Below are 21,167 nucleotides of genomic sequence, written 5' to 3' on the forward strand. Positions count from 1 at the left end.
TTTTGAATATCGCTGAATGGAGGAGAGGAACTCTACACAACCTGTTTGATTTTCTGCGCGAATACCGCACGACCCCGCATCAGTCTACTGGGGTCGCGCCAGCGGAGGCCCTCTTCAAACAGGCTCCTAGGGGTCTACTGCCCAAAGTCGAAGGCCGCTGCCCGGGGGTGATTGATAACAAACGAGTGCGAGCGGAAAGGGCCGCCCAGAACGAGCAGGAGAGCGTCAGGCGGAACTTGCCAGAGAAGGCGATTGCTGTGGGGGACACTGTGCTGGTTCGGAACTGGAGGCCGGAAGGGAAGCTATCATTACCCTACGAAGCGCAGCCGTTGGGGGTGACCCACGTCAAGGGGTCCATGGTCACAGCAGCCAATGCCCGAGGCACGGTCACGAGGAATGCGCATTCTTCAAGCGGATTGAGGCGACACCCAACCCCGAAGTGAGCGAACTGCCGGGACCAGGGGCCGACGCAGGATCTCCACCAAGGAACGATGGACCGCCAGAAGCTCCCGAGGCACCCCCAGAGGAGGCGCGAAGGTACCCGAGCTGGGCGGGACGCAAGCCGCCGCAGAGATTCCAAGACTTTATTATGGACTCTGCCTCGTAACAGGTGGAAGACTGTTAGTATAAGTTTGACAGTTATTGTTCAGTGCACCTGTTATAACTGTTTCTTGTTTGGGGGAAAGGAGGGATGTTGCCTAGTGTATACACATTGTGACCCATGCGCGAGCGGAAAAGAGGCTCGCGCATGCGCTGTTGAAATAAAGACGGTCCGCCGGCAGTTGGAGCCGGGGACCCGAGCTGAACATACGGGTCCCGTGTGGTCCCTAGTGTGTGCATGCGTGCCTGCGTGTGAGTGCCGGAGGGGGCCCTGGGCAGCCACCACCATATAACACTTACCAGTGTTGTATGATAAAACACCCCCTTCATAAGAGTGTAGGGCCTGGTGTTTCACGATCCTTAGGGCCACGCCCTCCAATAGCTCGGTTTTCGTTGTGAAAGGAAATAAACGTGTGCTGGCAAACGCTCTACTTAGTAACTCCGCACCTACCTATCAGCACTCTATCATGGGAAGCAGCTTGTCTTATAAATGCTTGCCTAGTCCTCACAGTGAATAACTCCTCTCACTGACCTGTGCATGTCCCAACACCGGCCGTAAACGCTCGGTACATTTGATAACAATGCTGATTGATAGCTTAATCTCTAAGGGATAGTTAGGTATTGGGATAGTTGGGCGCGTTAGGTAAAAGGGGAGGGTTATTATAGGCGTGGATTTCCGGGTTGTGTGAGCATTGATCCTTAGACCAGGGGAGCTACGGTTGCCTCGCTTCCTCATTTCCATATGTCCCTCCCACTGAACGGTAACATTAGCCTCACAGCTGTCAAGTGCTGTTGACTGGCCAGTGTCGGGAAACGGCTGCCTTGTCTGGGGGAGGGCGAGGCAGGATTAAAGGGTAGGACTCTGTAGAGATCTGACCTATCGAGTTCGTGTTATTCCTAAAGCATTTTGAGAGGTGTGGTCTAGGTTTATTATATTGCGAAAGCAAGACCCACAAGTACCAAAAACAAATGCGAGCTAAACAGCTACACATTCCCCTTTCTATGACTCTCTTGTCTACATAATTCCTGCACCCCAAAAGCATGTCCTCCGCACCTATTCTACAGTCTCTCTCCTTGCTTCCTACTCGGCTACCCCCTCCTCTATACCCAGGGCTTTAAGTGGGGTAAGAAATCCAGGGGAAGGGGGCTTGGGGGCGTGGCTTGAGGTGGGCGTGCCCTAAACACGTAAGTACACAAACCCTAGTATGGTACGGATACAAATATATAAATGCATGTAAGCATTTACATATGTGTATGCATACCTTACTATGGTTTGTGTACTATGCAAGCCATCTTTTATAAACATGTTACATATTTATAGGTGTATGAAAGATGGCTTGAAAATTGCACAAACCATAGTAATGTACCCACACCTTATGGTCTGCGTACTTTTCAAGCCATCTTTTTTAAACATAGAAATATTTGTGTTTATAGAAGATGACTTGAAAAGTACACAATTCAATCCATCTTTTATAAAGCTTTGTCTGAGGCTTGGCCGTCGGCAAAGCTATATAAAAGATGGCTTGAATTCTTTTATAAACATTGAAATAGGGAATGGAGTCCCCAGGTTCACTGAGGTGACTTGAGGCGGTGGAAACAAAAAGACATTAACTTCCTCCTGTGACCCAGTGTTAGGCAGAATCCTGTGCAGTTCCCTTGGGGAACAATGCAAAAAGATTAAGACTACAGGTGCAGCAGTAAACCCAATTGGTAGCAGTCTGCACCACCCAGATTTACCTGGTAGCTGTGGCTGAGCAGTCAGACTTCTCTCAAGAAGAGTAGGGCAGTATGCAGAATATACACAATAGGGTCAAAACACAGTAGAGCAAACAAACACTGACCAGAGCTTTGTATAAAAAGTATATAGTTATTTATTTAAAACACACTTTAGGCACTACACTAGCACTCTCAATGAAAAGTAATCTAAAACAGAGTCAGGTAAGTATACACACCTCCCTTGATAACTATCAGACAAGTCAGGGTTAAAGCACAACTATTTGTTAAGACAGAAGTGAGTGCTTAACCTAGATGGCACTTCAATAGTTTAGGTTAAAAAGGGAGAGAAAAGGCAGAGCATAAAATAAAACAGTTCCCAACACTTTTAAGAGTTCAGAGCAAGGGGAGAAAGGCAGGTTATACTGTAGAGCCAAAGTTCATAGGCCAGGCCCACTTTAAATGGAGCCAAGCCAGGATCACAAGGTTTAAAGTGCACTGAAAGTCTTTGCAGAGTGTTCAAAAGAGGTTGGGGTGAGTCAAAAGATATAGTTAGGAGGCCTGGAGACAACCCAGTTTAGAAGCCAAGGATTTAAGGGTCACTTTTAGCAATCTGTAGAAAGAGAGGCCAGGCAGGACACAGTACCTTAAAGATAGAGGAAGCTCCAGCGGGGGCAGTTGTTCCTGGCAGTGGGTGAGGTTTGTGGTTCCGACCAGGGGAAGAGAAGATCTCGTCGAGGAGGAAACGTGGAGTTGTTGCACTGCGCAGGGATGAACCCAGCCGCTGAGTTCCCGATTAAAAGGTGTGGTCCTTTTTTTCGCAGTCAAAAGTGGTGAGCTTGGCTATCTGGCTGCTGGGGTGCTTGGCACGGGCGATTCGACCAAGTGACGTCCTTGGAAGTGAAAAAGGGCGAACTGGTTGGTCCTACCAGCTCAAAGGGAGAAGACTCTCCAGCAGAAGATCTTCTCTTGTCGTTGGAAAAGTGGTGAGTTTGTTGCAGCAGGGCTTTACTGGTGGTGTCGTCGGTTGCAGGTGGCTCAGCTTCTTCCCTCTTCGGATTCTTAGGTCCTGTGGCGACTTCTGAAGTTCCAGTCCCAAAGGCCCTGCTTTTATGCAGAAAAACCCCCATTCATCAGCCTAGCTGTCAATCACACATGCCAAGTGGTGAGCCGGCAGCTCACCACTGGGCCAATCAGAGTAGAGTGTGACTTGGGTTGCTAAGGCAACGCAGTCCAGGGTGCCAATTCCCCCCTCCACCCTTCCTGTGGAACCCAGACAGAGTGGCACCATTTGGGTGGCTTCTGTGGAGAAGCCCGCCAATATAGTGGAACAAAGGGCTTGACCTGGTCAGAGTTACAGAGACGGACACAAAAGCCATTTTAGAATCGAGTTCTGGCACAAAGACCCAACCGGTGATTTAATATTAAATAAATAAACCAGCGGTATCTTTAACATTGCACCAAAAAGTGGTGCGTTGAAAATCAATGGGAAAATCCCATAGAGAATATCCCGGAGGAATATTTCATGTGGTAACCACTGCCACCATCCAGAAACTCGACGAGGGGGACGAGACAGTGCCCCCTCGAAAACATACCCAGGGGCAATCGAATTACCCCTTACCAGTACTTCCACAGTATGATGGTTTGTACTGGTTCTGTTCACAATTTTGGACTAGTAATGCCAATGGTGACTTTACATGCCCTGGGAGACAGTAGTCAGTCCCACGGTATGGAGTCTATGTTTGGGGGTCACTGTGACACCCCTGTGGTACTGCACTGAGGGTGCTGTGTACCACACATACAGAAAAACAGATGATACCCTATGGAGTAAAAAAGAAAGCCCATAAGTACATAACAAGTCAAGGACATACCTGAAATCATGTCTAAGAGTGGGAGTAAAAGAGTCTCACTCTTAGCAGGAGAAAAAAACAAACCCCAAAAATCCAGCAAAGCTGCTGCGGGACTCACTAGGTTTGGGAAATTAGCCTTATCAGAGAATTCTCCCTAACAGAAACATCCTGTGACCCCCCCACCCTCCCTCACGCAAGGGTTCACAGGAGGAAGTTACACTGACTGACAGAAGTGCCAGTCAGCCGCAGCATTGTGGCTGGCTGGCACGTCTGTCAGTTTGCCTAACTCGAAAAAATGACGGGCACATCTTCTGTCGCGGCTGCAGCGGGATGTGTCCCGCCAATGTTGTGGTGGGACCGGGGAGCCCCGGCAGGGCCCCGGCTGAGTTGCACTTTTTGGAGACTTCCGGAGCACAGTCCCGGCCCACTTAAAGCACGATCTATACCACCATTCTCTATAATTGATAGTTCCTCTGGATACGTCCTCCTCTTCTTTCCTCTTTACTACACCTCCCTTTCTATACATGATGTCTGTCCTCTATAACTTCCTGTGTCCTCTGACTTGCTGTACTTTAATTCTCTCCTGTCTCTCTATGCATGTTTTATCTCATTCTTGTACCATCTGTACCTCCCATGCTATCCTGTCTGAACATCTCCCCTTCTAGCTACACCACCCTGACACATGTTACATCCTCTTTATATATATATATCACCTTTTACTATGAATTCTTTCCTCTCTATAAACTCCTCCCATATTTCCTATCCAGTCAGGTTTTCTGCGGTACACTGTGTTTTGGTGCAGCTCTTGGGGTGCGGCCGCTTCGGCACAGCGCTTTTGGCACTGGTCCCTTGTCGATGCCATCAGGGGACAGGGACCACCAAAGCATGGGAAAATGCAGTGCTTTAGGGGACAGTATATTTAAGCACAACAGTAGCCACTCATACCTCTCCCGTTCTCCATATACATTCTATCTATATACACACATTCTTTTCGGAACCATACCATTACTACTAAGCGAAGCAGGGAATGCTGGGGTCTCCCCTGCTCCTCTTAGTCGTGGTAATGGGGGTCGGAGTTGTCCCTTGATTCTGTTAAATGGAGAGCAGGGGACAAGAAAGATTTAAGGAGAAAAAAAAACCTGCAGCGCCAGCACTAACCCACGTAACTGGGTGGGAACTGACACCTCAGGGATCGCGGGAAGTCAGCAGCACACTTCTGTGTGTGCTGCCGTTAAGGTAACTGACCGGGGATGTAGGAGCGGGCCATAGTGATCTATCTGATGACTGTGCTACGCCCTAATGGTCGTCATTTTTGTCTGCGGAATTACAGGCGGTGCAGTGATCACAGATTCTTCTTTTCTAAATCTCCCAGTCTCTGCAATTTCAAGACAGCACCATACCTCTCTTTGTATACCCCTTCTCGCTATACAAACCTCCCCTATAAATGCATATCTAGTCTCTAGATGAACCTTACGTATGCTCTATACTGGTCATTCTCCCCATAACTCGATTCTCTGCATTCCCTCTTTAATTTACTGTTTCTTCTCTGCACTAACTTCTCTCTTTGTATTATACCACCCCACCACTTTACCGGTACACTTACTTTCTCTCTATGGATATTTTTTGTTTTCCTATGCCTTCTACTCAATACCTTCCTTCTCTCCACACCCTTCCCCCTTGTTTGGTACACACCGGCCTTCACTGTATACCTCTCAGTCTTTAATGAGTATACCCCTATTCTGATCATTCCATCTCGCACCTTCCTTTCTTGATCGTTTTCCTTTGGCATATCTTCCCCTCTATATGCTACCTGCTCATTTTCTCAGCCTTTATACCTCTTCTGAAATCTCTCCACTGGCTCCCGGTGGCTGCAAGGATCAAGTTCAAGACCCTCTGTATCGTCCACAAGGCTTTCTGGGGGCCGCACTACATCCAACACTCTCTTCCTAAATACCTTCCTTCTCCAGCCCTTTGCTCTGCTGCCTCCAACTCTCTGAGGGTCAGACGCTTCTCCAGGCATAGAGTAGGGGGCAAATCACTTTCCTCTGCAGGTGCCTCTCTCTGGAACGGTCTCGCTGCACCTCTCATACTTGAGCCAGACCACCTTAAGTTCCAGAAGCAGCTCAAGACTTTCCTTTTATCCTCTGCTTTCTCTCTCTCCCTCCCCTGCTGACCTATCAGCCTGAATGACAGGTCGCTCGGATACCCTCAGAGTCTCACTGGGCACCAGGCTCCTCTGTGACCAGTCTCCCCTGCACTGCCACCTGGCCTGTCATGCACTAGGGGCTGTAAATGTAACATCGGCAGGCCCCCGCATCCTTGCACTTACCCAGAGCTGCGCTGCCCTGGCTGCACTTACTCAGAGCACCACTGCCCTGATCGCCCTTTCCCTCTCCCTTGCATTTCTCCATCCACTTCCCCTACCGCACTTGCACAATCTGAATGACACAAGACCTAGTAAGATCATTTGTCTGGTCTTCCCTCCTTACCCTCCCTTGTCTTGTTGCGCCTAGAAATACATGTGTACAGGCGCTTTATAAATGACATATACTTCTCTCTTTACCTTCTATACTTCTCGAAATACGAACATTGTCTATATGCCTCCAAATGTCTACCCCTTCTCGTTATACAGCCCAGTCTCAGAATGGCATTCCATCTGCAACTTAAACAGCTAGCTATATTTATATTTTAGTTATTGCCTCTATCTCCTCTTTGATAGATCCCGGCCTGCTGCCACCTCCTGCCTCTCTCTGTGACTCTTCTGTTTGTAGTCTCTACCCAATCTTGTGACGACTCAATAAATCTAACAGCCTCGCTGCCACCAGGCCTCGTCTCTCTTCATACATTCCTCGTACTTCCGTTCTCTTTACGCCCTTCCATGCCTGCACCTCCTCTCCTCAGACCCCCGCCCCCTGCCCTGCCCTCCCCTTTTCTCCACACCCACGTTTCTTCCTCTGTACCGCCTATCCGCCCTACCTCCTCTTGACTTAACGCCGCCCCTCCCGGCCTACGCTTCTTCCCTTCTCCTCTGGCCTGGGTGCAGGGAGTGGTGCTGTCGCAGCTCAGCTTTTCTTCCAGCCGAGACGGTCCAAGTGGCAGATTTCTGCACAGGTAATCCCATACTCTGTTTAACCCACCCCCCCTCCCCGCCACTAAGGGGAACGCTTGGTAACGTGTCCGGTTGGGTACTAAGATCAACTGACTAGTGGGCCCCACCTTGAGAGAGTAGACCTAGCGCATAGAGGGTGGGGGCGTTCCGCCTGATACCTAAGGGGCAGAGGTTGCTGCGTGTCCCTTATAGAAAGAGTGAGAGAGTGATGGAAGTTTTTATCTGTGTGTATATATATATATGCTAATCCCTGCCTCGGGACGGTAGGAAGGAGTAGGAGCTGTAGTGCTTGCTGTGTCAGGCACACGTGAAGCTAGTGCTTCTGTGGAAGGCAGTCAAAGTTGGGGCACCGCCAGTGACATGCGGAGGTGGTGGGTCGAGAGATCAATCACCTCTCAGGCTTTCAAAGGGACAGCCCAAACACTACAGACTTATGTTTGAGGGCGCTGGGCTGTACTTTTGACCCCTCACCTCCTAGACGCAGCGCGACTGCAAGCCCTAGGTTTCACACTTGGTGGATGGACTTGGGCACCAGAGGGAGAGGGACCTGGTCTTTATTCGCTGTCTGGGCCTGGATATTATGTTATGGTGGGACCCCTATTTTTACAAAATGACAAATGTACTAATTGAATGCAAGCTGAATACAAAATTGAAAAATTTTTAAAAAAGAGTTCCACAAAATGATTTGAGAAAAGAGAAAAAAAGTGGTAGGGACCCCGTTCTGAACTGTGTATGGTTTTTATCCCACTTGGGGTTCCCTAGTAGAACAAAGGTTGGGGGTTGTATGTATGTATCCATATTTCTTAAGCGCGAACCAACGCCCGGAGGCATCTTGGCGCTGACTGCAAACCGGTGAAAAGTATAACATCATTCCTCAAAAAAGGAAAGTCTTGCTTTTCGAAAGATCAGATGGTCAGCTTGAAACCCTCGCAAATATTGAGGGAGTGAGTTCCATAGTACTGGCACGAGCACAGAAAAGGAACGTCCTCTGGACCGTGACTGGTGAACACCGGGAACTACAAGTAGATTCTGAGAGCTAGAACTCTGTCACCATGGTTACCTCATTTGGTCTGTTCTTGGTGGGACCCTCGGCAGTACAGACCCTGCAGGGTGTGGAGGGGCTTGACAGCATCCTCCTACATACCCACAGGGTGGTCCATATTGTGAGACTTCTCTTAATGGCCACAGGTATAGGACTGTGAGGGAAGTACCCTATGGTGGCACACGGGTAGCCTGAGTAGGCCCTGTCAATAGGCCACTGAAGTGAGAAAACAATGGGGGGCGTGAGGGTCTGAGGTGAGTGTGGGGGGTATTGGCTGGGACTGCATGCTAGGGTAGTGTTGCTGGGTTTGGGGCATACCTAGGTATGAAGGACACGGACCTGAAGCTTTGTCTAGGGCACAGGTGGCATATGGCAGGAGGCTTGGCGCTGTCGCAGGGCCACATTTTTGCCTCGCAGGCATGCTCTGTTTGATGGTTTCCATGGGACCAGCTTGAAATACTGGTTTCACCCTATAACGAAGACCGCTCAAGTCCCCATAGCAGCACTGGGCGGGTCACCCTGATGACAAAGTGCCTGGGGCACTTCAAAAAGCTTTTGAAAGGGGAGGTCATGAAACCGGCATCACCAACGCCACCAACCCCCACATGCAAGCCGCCAACCCCTATTTTCCGTGCCAATCCCAAAAAAAAACAATAAAAAAACCTCTCACCGCCCCTTACAAAAACAGGGACAGACGGCAGGAAACAGTAAACCGTTGGAACCGTCGCTTGCCCCCGAACCTTCCCTGCCCCCCTTTATCTTGGATGGTCGCTTTATTGGGACAGGCCATGGCTTACAATAAAACAATAACCTGGCTCTTTGGCATTACAGAATAATGATCATTAACAATTAACCAAAACAATTAGTTCCTTCATTAATGCTTGTCTCGTGTTCGCTCCCCTGCCCCTCAATTCCTGTCACCCTTCTTGCCGCCCTTTTTCCCCCCTCTTCTCCCAGAGGCTACACCGCTCCTTCTTCCATGCCTTTTGACACTTTTGTACCCTCCCCCCGGTTAGCCTGTCTGTGCAAACAGTGCTAGCCCTCTCCTTTACCACACTAATACCCCTTTTAGTTTCCCTGAGCCATCCACCAAAGGACCATGTACTCGGCACCCAGAAAAACCTCCCCTGAGGTGTTCTTTCTGCCCCACTCTCCATTTACCTCCACACTTTTATCAATTCTTTGACCGCTATCCTCAAATCCAGCAAATAAAACTGATTACCCAATACTGACAAGTGCATGCCATTCTCTCGAAACAAATCAAATTCCTTGTACTTAATGTCCTGGTGTGCCAACGTCCACACCCCCAGGACCTGCAAAATGTTACCATTTCTCTGTTAATCTTTTTCTGTGTCTGCTTAACTGCCACTTCCTTGATAGCTTCCCTCCATACAATCCTAGGCATTAACTCTGTCCAATACAAAGAAACCTCAATCAGCTCCAATCTAGGTTCCTCACCAAATCATTCTCCCCGCATGTAAAAACAGCACCGCCGGCACTCCATGCTGCTCCCTTAAACCAGCCAGCATGGGCAGCAACTGGTCCCACCTAAGCCCTCTCACCCCTGACCATCTCAGCAATGCAACCTCATATCTGCACCCCAACTGGGTACCAAACATTCTCTTTGCAGCCGCTCTCCCCGCCTATTTCACCATGGAATGGCCGCAGATCCAAATCTGTGGAACCTCACTGCTCCTTCGAGTCGCATCCGCTAGAAAAAATAAAATGAGCTTCCCTCCTGAAACCCTCTGCCCCCAAGTCTACCCTCCCCTACCAGCTCACCTCACCCAGATCTACGATGTACACCTTGCATTTTGATGATTTCCAACACCCTAAACTCTTGAAACCCCTTTCAGTCAAGCCCAACATACTCCCCTCTGATGCCGCTGCAGTCCTAAAAGAATAAGTCCCAAATTCCTCAGCCCACTCACCTAATGCTGTCAAACCCTTCCTCATCACTGCCAAAACCTGCCCCGCTGTTACACATTCCCCATTCTCATGTTGGAACACCAAACCTACCCTATCTTGGACGGTATTACCCAAATTGACCTTTTACAATTGACCTTTTGCACAATTGACCTAATTATAGTCGTCCTAATTGACCTTCTGCTCAATTGACCTCTATGTTATTTTAGTTATTTTATATATGTATTGGGTTGGTTTTGGATTTAATATAAGGGGATTGGGTGGGGATTTGCGGGATTTTTTGGATTGGGTGGGGGTTACGGGGGGGTTTCCCTACCCATATATGGCCTAATTGACCTTCTAAATTAGGTAAATTCTCTGAAGGTCAATTCTCCCGAGGTCAATTGTGAAAAGGTCAATTAGTATACAACCATCTGGACATCTCCGCCACATTAAACCAGCCTTTACTGGAGACAAATCCACCCTTCCCCTGATCTGCAGGGCTGTGTACTTTGGGCGTCACTACTCGCTCAGATCAGAGTTTGCATGAGCGAAGGAAGCAAAAGACAGTACACAGAGTACCCAGCGTTTTGGAGAGCATCTATCCTATGGGGATGTCTATTGGCATCCATGGCCATCGAAAAGGAAGCTCTGGGGACCACGTTCTACCCGAGTGTTCCAATTGAATAATAGTAGAGCTCTGCCAGAGTTGATCTAGTTGCGTGCGCATTGGGGAGCTTTCCCACAGTCCTAAACTCCCATATAGATTCCTCTGGGGATTATATTTTCAACTCCATGAGGGTAGAAGTGGTGCACAGCAAGGTATCAATTTCCGTCCTGAAGAAGGTTGGAGAATATTAAGGGCCGTAGTATCAAGGCTGCTGATTCCGACTGAAACACGTGTCAACAACATCTGACAAAATTTATTGCATAATAGAGAGACACACCAGTATACATATGGGGTGTAGGAAAATGTTGTGAATAAGTGTAAAGAGGCCATGTATGTCACAAGGCCGATATATGAAATATACAGTGAATGAGCATTGCAAATGTACGTATGAATGAGTATGCTGGATGGAGTAGATTGAATGAAGTGTGAGTCATTACAGACAATTTTTGCAAATTGGTTTTTAATCTATTGGTCGGTTTACCACTACTGAATATTTACAGTGTATGAAAATAAAAAAATGTTTTAGAAATTTGCTGAATTGTTGTCTAGCATCCTCTTGCTCTTGGTCCATTTTTCTGTTTATACCTATGGGAAACAACACAGCCATTCCGCCACAATTTTCAACTTAACTGGAGTACAGGCCTTTCCCCACAACTCCCTACTGGCACCCCTAACCCTCCCCCTGTCTCCTGCCGCGAAACATTGCATGACAAGGTGCCGTCCTGCACGTCTGCTGCACTTGTGCCTGAATCTACAGAAAGCCCTGGAGCACCCTTCCTTGTTAAAAGGCCATTATGCCGCTGACGGATGCCCTCTGCCTCCTCCCCCCCGCCTTGTCCAAAACAGGCCGACCATGAAAGGGCCGGTAAGGCACAGGCAAATTGCTTGCTGTGTGTAATGTGAGCGCCGGGAGCGTAGGTGCCATCCACTGTAACCACAGGTCCATGACCATCTCCCCCCACACTGCCACCTGGTCCTCTCCCATCCTTGCCCCAAACTCTTCATTGTACCTCACCCATGCGAAACCACCAAAACTGACAAATGCCTTCCTGATGACATCCATATATTTGAACAACGCCACACCCCTATCCGGGTACTTCTCACAGTGCACATTACAGGCACCTTCGGCCTTGATGCCAGCTCCCGCTCCTCCCCTTTTGATCCCTTTTCGCCCTCACTTCCCTTACTCCTTGTTAGCCGCCATTAAGTGCACGCCCCGCGGCTTTGTCATACCCATTTGGGTAACTTCTTCAACTTCTTCGTACCCTCCTTAGCCCTAGCAGCGCCAACCTCCACCACCGCCGATACCACCTCCTCCGGTACCTTATCTGTCTGCACCTCCACCGTGCTTGCACTCCTCACCTCTGCTCTCACCAATGGCCCTGCAGCCACCTCCCCATCCCTCCTCCCCAAAGTCTGCCCACCCCCGTCCCCCTCCTTTGCGATTTCCCCATCTTGCCCCATGTAGCGGACCATTCCCTTCCTTGCTCACCTCTTGGAGGTCTGTCAATAGTGCCCAATTGCGCCTCCCTGTCTTCATCACTGCCACTTCTCCTTTAATTCCTGATGGGCTCCTACTGTGGGGACAAAACACATCAGGAGATCCTCTCTGCGTGTTAGCCTGCCCCCTACCTCCACCTTTCCCTTACTCCTTCCATATGTGTGTTGCAACCCCATATCCTCCCGCACCACCCTACCACACTTTTCTCTGCTCTCCTCCTCTCCCCAATCCCCATGACCTTCCTCCTCCCAAATCATCCAATCCTCCAGTTTTCTTTAGCTCTCCCCTCATCTGTCCCAGCTGACGGGCTGCAAGCCACCACTGCTGCGAGGGCCCTGTTCGAGGCTGTCTTGCGCTAGGGCCTACCCCCCTAGGACCCATATCCCATGTGACCTCTTGTACTGCACCCTCCAGCTGGGCTTTCAATACCCTACTTATGATACTCGGTGCCTCCCGCAGGGCCCGAGCATCCACTAGCCCCCCAGACATGGTACCCCTACTCTCTCCTCCCCCTATGATGAACAAACCCCCCTTGCCCTGTACCCCTGGTGCCAGTGACCTGCAACCTAGGCCCCTCTATAAATTGCCCCCAGAGGCTACTGTAATATAATTAAGCCCTTCCCTTACTAAACTGCTTTATACCAGGGGTTTCTAAGCGCCGACACGGGGATCGAACTGTGTGGCTCCGTGTCGTCTTGCTTCCAAGGGGAGCACGTTGCCCCTAAGCTATCCTCCCGAGACCGAGTATTTACTTAAGTATTGTTTTTGTTTAAATATCCCCTTGTGGACTGCCCCAACTGCCCCCCCCTGTCCTCAGGGCACCCATATGCCCAGGCTGCCCCGTTGCCCCTTTCCTTAAGTTGGCCAAGTACTCTTCTTAAATGTGTGTATGTGTGTGTGTGTATATATATATATATATATACACACACACAGGGAAAAGCCTGTGTGCACGGGCTAATGTGCGTAAAGGGAGACATTTTCAGAGTGTAAATAAATATGTGGTGCATTTTAATGTAATTTATGTTGATAGAAAAAAAAGATTGTAAAGGATCTTGCTCTTTGTACGTGGAGGAGTAGTAACCCCAAACAAAATCTCACAGAATCCGTTGAAAGTTCACAGTACATGCAGCCAATTTGTGTATCCGCTCGTCATTGTCTTAGATTCCACGTACAGGTTTTGGACTGAAATATATAATATTGAGTAATGTCAAGTAATACAATTCACTTTTTTTGTCAATGGATACAGTCAGAGGACCTTCTCTTTGGGCAAATCCAATTTTTTAAAATATATATATATATCAGTTGTCTGCAGAGGTCTATACCTCTATCTTGACTGTCGAAATAGGAAAGAGTGATTTCTTGTGAATGGTATTATCCTGTTTGCGCCATACTGAACATGGAGAATGATTCGAAGTAGACATGAGATCATAAAATAAAGTAAATTGAAGTCAAAGTTTAAACCGTGCATGAAGAATATTCTTGATGCATTAATACATACCAAGAAATATTAGTGACAAATTACATAATACATAAGTACATTGAAAAAAAGTAATTTCTTTCGTTAGAGAAAGTGCGTAATCAAATGAATTTCTGTGTGTATATATATATATATTCTTTTTTTTTTTTTTAAATGTATACATTTTCTTAGTGTATGCAATTTGAAGTATGCTGTTAAAGTGGTATCCCTGTCTTGGGCCTTTTCTGCAGCTAATTGCATGTTCTCATTGAAATACACATTTTGATCGCTTGGAAGATGAACTTTAAGTCTTATTGTTATATGCGTAAAGGCAACAGCTCCCTCTAGTGGTCGGAACATGAAGTACACATTTTGTTTGCCTGGAAGATGAACTTGAAGTCTTATTGTATGCGTAAGGCAACAGCTCTTTCTAGCCGGAATAACAGGCGAAGCGGGCAGGATGGCTTTGGACAAACATACATCTGGCCTTTTATTATATGGTATGATTTTTTGAAATTTTATTTAAATATCCTCCTGAGAAATAGGCCCCACCTACCCTTAGGGCACCCCAATGCCCGGGCTCTCACGCTCACTCCATGGGGCCTGGCAGAGCCGACAACAGCAGCCTGAGCACCCCTAATGGCGCACAGCACTGCCACCTGGTGGCCTACTCACCGCACTCTCCCGCCCTTTCCTGCGTGCACTGGCCTAAGACCCCCTCACACCCGAGGAGGCAGGGAAGGCACAGGAGCAGCGACAGACATGACCCAGTTACAACCGTTACCTGCTCCCAAAACTTTCCTGCCCCCCTTTATGCTGGACAGGGGGCCACTCTGGAAATCAGCCAAGCTCGCTGGCAGGAGCAGCACTCAAATCAACCTGTGGCCCCCCTTTGCACATGCCATCGAATTGAGGCCTACTGCAGCCCTAGATGGGACTGGTAGCCATGGGTGCAACTAGACCAACATTTGGGGGGTGGGGCAATCTTATTTGTGTAGGGGCCATCTTAACTTTTTGCATTCTAATACAACTATTCTGGTGCAGCTTGAATGTTACAAGCAGTTAGCTCTCTCCACATCTGAAACCACACATTTATGGACTGATGTGAGAATGAGCTGTCTCCTTTCCAGCCGCTCCCCTGCCAAGCAAGTACTAACACCCATCATGATTTCAATGAACTAAACATGTATGCATACATATGCAGTTGCTAACAATCAAATGCTTTACATTTGTAATTTGTCTTTTGTGTCCACAGCCCTGTAGGTCGGTCAGCCAGGTCAAGTAAAAACATTTTGGACTGCCAATGGCCTTTGTGCCACTGGTGGAAGCTCAGCCCAAACCGGTATTGCCTACCGTCTTTTGGGACCTGTCCTGATAAATTACCACTCGGGAAGTGCAAACCTCCACACTGAGGCCAGTAAAGTGGAAGTAACCAGGCTCTACCTGGTTTCGACAACATTTTTAATACCAACTGCATGGGTACGGTTTCCTTAGCTTCTGCTGGTCCGTGTTGAAAGGGTCCAGGCATTTAAAAAAAGGCCCCGTGAGCAAGATTGACGGAGGGCAACAGGTGGGTGGGACATGGTGGCAGAGCTTAGAGTGGCTGGAGTTGGACAGTGATGAACTCTAGCTGACAACAGCTGGTCTCCTCACCAGATTTTTCCGTCAATGGTGGTAATATCTGATAAGCCTGACGCTAATGTTGGAAATGATACGGTTTTGTGGCAATACATGGGCAATGGGAAGGGACTTTTCAGGATTAACACAGTATAATTCCTACAGCATGCAGATCCATGTTATGCATGACCCGGTGTTTTACCCCACACTTGAAATGGCATTGAACATTGCAGACTGAAAGGAGTGCACCTTTTAATTTTGAAACAATCTAACCTATTCTTGTTTTGTGGGTGCTTCCTGTGACACTTGAAAGACCTCTTACCCCCAACCCACTGCCTCCATGTCACCTCCAGCTCTACAGGAAAATGGAAATGGAAGAGTGAATAAGGGCAGGATCATGAGGGAGAAATGCAGAGAAGTGGCAGGTGACATGGACAGTGATGGGACAGGAGAGTGGAGAGTGAAGGACAGCAGGAGTGTGAGGGAGAGATTCAAAGTAAAGAAAGGCAGGAGATGAGTTGCGTGAAGGGATCCAGGTGAGAGGGGTAAAGGTGAATGGGGACGGAGAATGAAGGAGGGCAGGAGAAGGGGGCAATAGTTTGAGGCACAAGAGTGAGGGGAAATGCAGGGGTAAGAGGGAAGGGAAATGGAGAGCGGGAGTGTAGGGAGAATGGGGGTCTAAAGAGTTGGGGAGACATGAAGTGTGAGGGAGGGGAGAGGGAGGTAAGTGAATGAGGGGTGTGTAGCAGAGGGTCAGAAATGTAACTGGAAATGGGGTTTGACGTGGGTAAAAGAGGGAGGGACAGAGTGACGGAAGGACCGGGTACTGTGTCTATAGTAGCAGAATAAGGAAGAGAGCGGGATCTCAAGAAAAATAACCTTTGGCAGAAATGCAGAGAAAAAGGCGTGATGATTATGGAAATGAGGCAAGTAAAGGGGATCGCGTAGTGGGCACAAAGAGTAGGACTAGGAGGAAAGGAAAGAGTGGGCTAGTAGAGAGGAAAGAGCTAGTAAAAAAAAAAAAGAATGGTGTGTGGGAGAAAAAGGAAGTCCAAGGAAAAGAAGAGAAAGGGAATAGATTTGGGATGCGATAAGGGCAGGCGCTTGCGTTGGCTGCCCACCCCTTTGCAAACACAGCTACCCTGTTGCACACAGCATGCCTACTACATCTTTAAAAAGAAGGCTCCATAGATAAATGAATAGGGACACAATTAAAATGCAGCCACTTAAATGAGTTCGCATTGAAATGGGCCAAAAAGATCCACATGGGTGAGGAAAATCCTTTTTGCCCAGGTGAAACCCAAGGACAGAGAAAGGACGGTGGGGTGTGTATGTAGGGTGACCAACCCTCCCGCATTTTGCAGGACTGTCCAGATTTCATGGGATGTGTCCTGTGTCTCTCACACAGCTGGCTCAGGACAGGACTAAGCCCTGACTTTGATCCTCTGGAGCAGGGTCAGCTGTGCAAAGCCGTACCAGCTCACACTTTTCGTCTAACATTTAAAAGTCCAGGGACGTACACCGCCTTTCTCTCTGCTCCCCCAGCATCCCATATTCATCTTTGTGTCAACAAAGCATTTCAATAAACCGATTAGACCTTGATGACACAGGGGTGGATGGGGAAGGACTATTGTCCCTTAAAAGGTGCGAAAGGAATAGTGGGTGATAATAAATGGGAGGGGAGCAGAACACTGCATGCTATGTGATATAATGGTTCAAACAGAAGACCGAATATAGCATTTTATTTCACTGTGAATATGTTTGTTTGAAATTAAATGGTATTGTTTTTAGGTCCACATACCTTTACAGATTGCTACTGCAATCTTGCCATCAGAATGGCGAAAATAAAGCTATACATTTCTTTTTCCTTGACCTGTTTCTATAATAATGTATTTGTCAGGTTGGTTTCTTATGTGATTTGTGTAGCTTTCAAGCTATTGCTAGAAAACGAATTATTTATTTTTTGGAAACCCAAACCTTAAAAAAATCACTTGGAAGATAGCTGGTCAGGTGCTTGCATCACAGCCTGGGTCCAAATACTGATTTCACCACTTAATCGAAACATGTGATCCTGGGCAAATCATGTAATCTCACTGGCTCTGATCTGCTGACATTGTGAGACCCTGGAAGAGACTCAGTCCCCATTGTTTGCTAAATTATAGAGTTGTTGCAGGGGTCGAAATTGAAGGGAGCTGCTCAGCCAGCATAGCTTGGTTAGGTTGAAACCAACAGGTACATTTGGCTCCCCAGGCCGACGGGTGCATTACAAACCTCCATATATGACATTGCTTTGAGTATGCTAATGAAGAAGAATTGGAACACACATCTCATACACATGTATCCTACATAAATGGACATAAAGGTAAAGTGTGCTTTCATGTGGAAGTTAGATTCACTGTGTGGGTACTAGCTCCTGGTTCTCCAGCGGTAGCTCTTGCCGACTGGATAATGCCTGACACCCAGGATCTGGTAAAGACCGGTCTGAAACACGCTTTTTTGTTAAAAGCCCAGCATGCCGCAGATGGCTACCCCCTACCTTCAAACCAACGGGGCAACCATGAAAGGGCAGGTACGGCATATGCAAACCCCTTGCCATATGCAACGTGGGCGCCGGCTGTGCAGCGCCATGCACTGTAACCACAAATCCATGTCAATCTCACCCGATAATGCCACTTGGTCCTGCCCTATCCTTGCCCTAAATTTGTAATCATACCATACCCCCACGAAACTGCCGAAATTCACAAAAGCTTTCCTAATGACATCCATATATTTGAACAATGCCACGCTCCTCCCCGGGTACTTTTCACAATACACACTGGCATATGTAAAAAAGGCTGATGTCCAATTATCAATCATTACTGGGACCCTGGGCTTCGCAGCTGGTGCCTTGTCTCCCTCCTTTGAACCTTCCTTTGCCCTTACCTTCCTATACAAATGTTCTCTTTGGTATCTGCCATCAAGTGCACCCCTAAAGGTTCTGTGATACCCATTATGGCAACTTTTGTAGCTTCTCTTTGACCTTACTAACCCCGTACTACTTGCCCCCTCAGCAACCTGGACCTCATTGCCCTTAGCCATGTCTGTTTGTACCTCCACTGTGCTCTTACTCTTCACATCCGCTCTCACCAATGCCCCGGCAGCCCCCCCACCATCCTCCTTCCCCAAACTCTGCTCCCTACCCGCACCCACTTGTGCCCCCCACCTCGCCCCCAGCCTGACCATGCAGCAGACCATTCTCTCTCTTGCTCACCTCTCAGCGGCCTGTCCGCTCTGTCTATCTGCACCATCCTGGCTGCACTAACACCAGTCCTCCCTTCTTTCCTGATCGGCCTCTGGCCGCTGGAATAAACAATATCAGCAGATCTACTCTGCCTGTTAGCTCGGCTCCTCAGCCTGCCCCTAGACCACTTCTCCCATAGCACTGCCATTCCTCTATCCTCCCCGCACCCTTTCCCCCTGCTCCACCAGCTCCTCCTTCTTGATGCACTCTGCATCCCCCAATCACCATTTCCCCTTTCCACCCAGATCATCCAATCCTCCTCCCCACCATCTTTCTCCACTGCCATATACCATTCTTGTTCTGTGAGCCTACTTTGGGCCAGGTTGGTCCTCCTCTCTCCAGCAAGGGGCATCCACCCCAATGCTCCTTTGTCACCTTCTCGGCGGGGCCATCCCAACATCTTCCGGTGTCTCTCTCCCCGGCAGAGGCATCCAATCTTCTGCCCCTGTGGTGGGGGCCATACTGCACCCGCTACACTGCTCCGCTTTGTGGAGGAAGCGACCTGGTCCCCTCCCTTCCCTGGGTAACTGCTGGGGAGATTGTCCTGCCCCCTCCACCACACACTTCTTCAAGAACTTCCTCCCCTGCCGTTTCTGCACCGTTGCCACGCCCTCACCCCCATCCCTGTCCTCTTACCCCTGTCCTCTCTCCCCGTCTTCTCACTTCACCCCGCCTTCCGCTCGCCCCCGCTCACTTCGCCCCTCCTGGCCCTCCTTATCCCTGCCCAAAGGTGGCCCCTACCTGCCCTCCTTGGCATGTCCTCCCCTTGTTCTTCCTAACGCCTGTAATACTATCCTTATCCCATATTACCCCTTTCCCTGCTGAGGGGGTGCACGCAGCTACCGCAGCGAGGGCTCCATCCAAGGCCACCCTGCACTGTGGTCTACCATCCCTCACACCCCTTTCCCCCATCACTTCTTGCACTGCCTCTGCCAACTGGCCCTTAGTTGCCCTGCTAATCAGGCCTAAGGCCTCCAGCAGGGCCCGCATCTCCACCCTCTCCCTGGACATTGTGCTCCCCTACAAGGGCACCGTTCCACCGCAAAGCTATTGCAATAGAGCACACACATATGTTGAAGATTCGTCAATGTCTTTGTCACATCCTTTATTATTCCCCCCTTTTTTTAAACCCCAACCCCCAGACAACACCTGGACCTCTGAAAGGCAAATACTCCACCCTGTGAGCCCACGGTGCCCCAAAACATCCCCCAGATACACCACTCAAACGACTGTTCCAGCTCTATCGGAACAGCTCTAAACGTAGCTGGCTAACCCGCAATCTCCTTGCCCATACTACCCCCACCTGCACTGGCCACAGCCCCCCAATCTGTTGTAGGGCTGCCACGTCCCCCATGACGCACCCTAACCCCCACTGTAAGGAAGTAGCTCAGACCGCTTCCAGTACCAAGGCACACAGGCCCCTGCCATCGGCTTGCTGCACCGCAGCTCTGCAGGACAGCGCCACACAAACCCCTAAGGAGCCGAGCCGCACACAGCAAGAGGGACACACCCCTCACACCAGTGGTTTCTTCAAACCCGGTACTGTGGGCCACACATGCCCGCACCTGTGGCAACGGCGCAATAACTGGCCTGCAACTGCATCTCCCCCCACCGTTGGCCACAACATCCTCATCAACTGTGACCCCCATACCCCTACGAGGAGCTGCTCAGCCCCCCCAACCCCTGCTATGCCCCCAACCAATATTATTTTCTGGTATTAACCACACTTTTTTAGGGGGAAAACTCCTGGCCCGCTATCACTGGGCAACCTTACCCAGCCCACCACCCCCACACAACCTAACACACTGCAACCACTGGGCAAGGGAGATCAGGGACAATGCGGCCCAACACCACAACGCCCAACTGTCGCTTGTTCCCAAACCTTCACTGCCCCACGTTATACTAGGGGGACCCTCTAGCCTATGCACTAGCTCACTGCCTTGGGTGCAGCGCCCAAATCACCCCGGGTGGACCGGTGAAAACACTTGCGCATAAATACCCCCTACCCCCACCCTTACTGTTGCGTAGTGTATATGCATTGTTAAGCATGCACGAGCGGAAAAGGGGCTCGCGCATGCGCTGTTAAAATAAAGACGGTCCGCCGGCAGTTGGAGCCGGTGATCTGAGCTGAACACACGCGTCCCGTGTGGTCCCTAGTATGTGCATGCGTACCTGCGTGTGAGTTCCGGTGGGGCACCTGGGCAGCCCCCACCATATAACACTGGTGACGAGGACGACTCCGGAGCATTACATCACCGCTCCGAAGGCATCGGAGACGGAGGCTTTGCTCCGTGTTGATACAGACTTGCGTGCACGGCCGGCGGCCATTTTGATTCGCACGAGGATCGCAGCGGTTGCGGCTCAGGAGGGTGCTTGTGCACCAGCTGCGATCCCCATTGCCTGAAAAGCTAATTTTTGGAACTT

The 21,167-nt window shown here is 49.3% G+C and overlaps 1 protein-coding gene across 2 annotated transcripts in view; it reads left to right on the forward strand.

Annotated features, from left to right (window-relative positions):
- Window positions 1-21,167, forward strand: part of MVP (major vault protein) — a 352,386-nt gene that overhangs the window by 57,458 nt on the left and 273,761 nt on the right. The window contains exon 1 of one of the 2 annotated variants that reach the window (XM_069652029.1): window positions 7,143-7,274. The exons of the other annotated variant lie outside the window; for it this stretch is intronic. The gene's annotated coding sequence lies outside the window, so the exon portion shown is untranslated. Of the gene's footprint in view, window positions 1-7,142; window positions 7,275-21,167 lie in introns of those variants that run through there. 2 annotated transcript variants of the gene reach the window in all.

This window comes from Ambystoma mexicanum, chromosome 3p (assembly GCF_040938575.1).
Source record: "Ambystoma mexicanum isolate Mex_15411 chromosome 3p, UKY_AmexF1_1, whole genome shotgun sequence".
Classification (NCBI taxonomy): Eukaryota; Metazoa; Chordata; class Amphibia; order Caudata; family Ambystomatidae; genus Ambystoma; species Ambystoma mexicanum.